This window comes from Cibotium barometz, chromosome 19, assembly GCF_041138505.1.
Source record: "Cibotium barometz isolate CiBa-2024 chromosome 19, ASM4113850v1, whole genome shotgun sequence".
NCBI classification, from domain to species: domain Eukaryota; kingdom Viridiplantae; phylum Streptophyta; class Polypodiopsida; order Cyatheales; family Cibotiaceae; genus Cibotium; species Cibotium barometz.
Window position 1 is genome coordinate 8,896,096 of NC_141064.1, and position 4,250 is coordinate 8,900,345.

Sequence of the window (4,250 nt, forward strand, 5' to 3'; positions counted from 1 at the left end):
ACAAAGCTTGTTCATTCTCCCCACACAAAGGTCTTCAACGCGATCACGAGGACGCGAAGGGAGGAATGTTAATCCATTTCTAGGATTAACAAGAGCTACCGCCATTATCTTACATCAAGGAGTCATGGTAGATACACCAAAGGGTCATACATTCAAGGTATGAAGCAATAGTGTCCAAAGCTACGACTTGGACGGGCGCCCGTAATGGTGTGACGGAGTATTTCTGGCAATTCCCGCTTTAAGAGCATATGGTAGCAAGTTAGAATGAAGTCCTAAGTGATGTACTTCATGGATATATTATGAGAGTAGTCATTGTAATAGCATTAGGCCTCTTATGAACCTAAAGTGCTTGATCGACCACAGTTTAAGTGAGTGTGAACACTTATGGCCATGTATATAAATGAATATCTCTCATAATACGACATACTTTCCCATTGTGCAATTGAGTCTTGCTCTTGCTAATGTCTCTCCCTAATGCATGCTAGTGAGTGTGTGTGAGTAAAGTGAGGTGAGAGGAGGGATGAGGACTCGTAGTGCAATGTGACCGTGTGAAAACGCTTGCGGGAGACGTAGTGGAATTGCTTCTCAAGGAGTTGTAGAGCTTGGAGACCTCAAGGCTTACGAGCTCGGCCATTGGAAAGATCCTCCCTCACGATAGTTGTGGTTCACCAGGTAATCTCTTTTTGGATGTGTTTCAAGGAGGGTGTACTCATGTTACACCCAGTCATACCATATCTAGCCAACATATCCAATGCATATTGACACTGGACTAGCCATATTCCTGTATGATCTTTGACCACTTCAATGCCAAGAAAATACCTCAAATCACCCATCTTTTATATCATGCATAATATCTGTAGCATGATCACCTTTCAGAATCAAGTCATCCACATAGATGACAACCACAACAATCCCATGATCTATCTTCTTCACATATAGTGAAGAATCTGCCATTAAAACCTTAAAACCAATAGAGATAAGATATCGGCTTATCTTATCACTCCAAGCACAAGGTGCTTGTTTCAGCCCATAAAGGGCTTTCTTCAACCTACATACATGAGTGGGGTACCTTGGGTGTACATAACCCTTTGGCTGCTCCATAAAAACTTCATCTTGAAAATCACCATTTAGAAATGCAATCTTGACATCCATTTGATGCAATTCCCAACCATTTGCCATAGCCATGGCAATAATTGACCTCATAGTTCCCATCTTTGCTACTGGACTAAACATCTCATCACACTAATCCAAGCCTTGGGTTGGTCTGTGCATAACCCTTAGCAGCCACCCGTGCTTTATGATGCTCAATCGAGCCATCTAACTTGCATTTCACCTCAATCGAGCCATCTAACTTGTATTTCACCTTATAAACCCATTTACAGCCAATGACACTCTTACCTTGTGGTGGTAAGGCAACCAGATCCCAAGTATCATTAGGAACCAATGCGTCCATCTCCTCATCCATTGCCTTTTCCCATACATGCTTTCCAATGGCTTTTGCATAGCATGCAGGTTCCACAAGCTTTACCAAAGAGGTCATATATGCATAGTGCATAGTAAAATCACGATATGTCAACCTGTCAACTGGATACCTGACTCTCTGTGATCTCTGCAAAGCTGGTGGATAACTCTATACACGTGTCACTCTAGCATGTGGAGGTACATGTCTCTCTTGCTTTGCACCTGGTGTGCATAAGACTAGTATGCCAAATTCCTTATCCAAACTCTCTGAGCTAGATGATTCATATCCTGTAATGCCAATACCTTTAACTTTCTTCTTTCCTTTATCCATAGCACTACTACTAGTGCTTTCACTATCATGCCTCGCCTGACCATGGACGTACATTGCTACCACTTGACTCTTGTGGCCTAGACATAGAAGTAGGACTTGCTTGTGGTGGCAAGTCCACATGCACATCATCATCACTGGAATAACTGCCATCCTCCTCTTTTGCTTTGTACCAACTAGCAAGCTCATCAAACACCACATCTTGTGAAATGAGCACTTGCCTAGTATCTGGATTGTAACATTTGTATGCTTTGCGATCCTATACATACCCAACAAAGGTGCACTTTTATGCCTTTGGATCAAGCTTCTTCCTCTTCTCATCTAGCACATGCACATAAGCAATGTTACCAAACACTTTGAGATGCCCAATGTTTGGCCTATATCTAGTAAGATGCATCTCTAGCGTACTTTCATGTATGGCAGCTGTAGGTGTCTTGTTAAGCAAATACACCTCTGTGTGGCGCATGCTTCTATCCAATAAAAGTTTAGCATGCTCTTCTCGTTTAGCATTTCCTTAGCCACATCACCAATGACTCTGTTTTTCCTCTCAAAAACACCATTTTGGTGTTGCTGAGGTGTGTACCTGCATGAAAGTTGCCTTCTAATGCCATTCTTACTCAAGAAGTCCTCAAATGCATGTGAGGTGTATTCACCACCTCCATTTGTGTTGAAATATACAAGTGAATAGGGTGTGTGTGGAAACAATCTCTTGGATAGAGGCTGTAAAAGAGGAGATGTAATTGTGAAAGAACCTGTGAAAAGGTGAGAAGAATCTACTGGGAGAGAATAAAGGGTAGCATGAGAGAATTTAGGAGTGTGGAGTTATTCTGGGAGATATTCAGGAAAAAGAGAAGAGGTGGAGAGAATCAGGCAAGAGGTGGAGATATTCTAGGAGTGAATCATGGAGAAATCAATGGGATTTGATGCTTGACGTAAACTCTATAAATTGAGGCATAGTCCTAATGAGAATTTGCTGGTTTTTGAGTATCCATGCCTACATTAATCTATTTGCTAATTATCCACTAATTACATCTTAATCATTTACTAATCACTTTATTAATGATGTTGATTCAAGTGTTTGATCCACCATAGCTCATCATTTTGCTCAAATTTCAACATGGTCTCAGAGCCATGCCTAGAATCAATTAGGTTTATGAGCCTATTAGTTAATTAATTAGGATTAGTAGATAATTAACAAAAAATTAAATTTTTAGTGAGTTTTTCACTTTCCCCTTCACCCCCAGCTAGTGGAGGATCTCTAGCACCTTGCACACATAGAATTAGGGCACAAGCTTCTAACACAAGCTAGCCAACACACCTGGCTACAATTTTTTTCTCTGCAGTTTTTGCCATTGCTACATCAACAAGTCAAATCCTTCTAATTCCTCTTAGCCCAAGGGGTAATCAAGCATGCTCTACGTGCTGGTGAAGACAGAATTGAGTTTCATCAAGTCTACAGTGAGATCCAAGCTCTTCATCAAATTTGCAGGTGACTTTGGTAAAACAGAGATTAAGCTTTCAATATTTGGTCAAATCTTGTGTTTCTTGGCTTAATCCTCTACTAGACTCATTGCTATTGATGCCTTTGAAAGCATTTAAGCTCATTTGAAGTGGAAGGCACCAGATCTGGACTCCCCGCATACTCTATTTTTTGCACACAAAACACAGCATTAATTTGTTAATCAATGATTAATCAGTGCTAATCACTGTATTTTGGTGCAATTGAGGGTTCAAATTAACCATTAGGTATCTGATATAGATCCCTAAAGCTTCAGATTGCAAATCGAAGTTTGTTTGATACTCCAACCATCCCGTACAAATTGGTTACCCTTAATTTAGTGTAATTTTTGGTGATTTTATGCTGATAAAATTGTTGTAATCATCTATTAAACACCAGATTGAGTTGTAAAAGGGTAGACACTGCCCTTGAATCTTGAAATTGGATCAAGAGGTAAGACCCCCTTCACATCACCATGAGTTCAGCATAGGAAATAGCCAAATTTAATGGGGAACAGTTTTATACATGGCAGACAAAAACCATGTATTTGCTGATGAGGAAAAATCTGTGGGGATTAGTTGAAGGGAGAGATGAATGCCCAGAGAGAGGAAAAAATGAGTGGAAGAGCAGGAATGAAAAAGCATTGAGACTTATTGCACTCAGTTTAAATGATGAAATCATTCATCATATCACAGGGATACAGTGGGCAAAAGATGCATGGGATGAACTCAATAAATTATTTGGTACACAAGCAAAAAATTCCAAGATAAATCTGTTAATGCAATTCTATAAATTGGACATGAAGGAAAGTGAACCTTTGATCACACACTTGAACAAATATAAAAGCATTAAGTAACAACTGGTAGAGCTATTGGCAAAAAGGTAGAAGATGATGAAGCATTAGCTGTACTTCTGAAGAGTGTGGACAAAGGAGATTATGAAAACATTGTAGCAACACTAAAG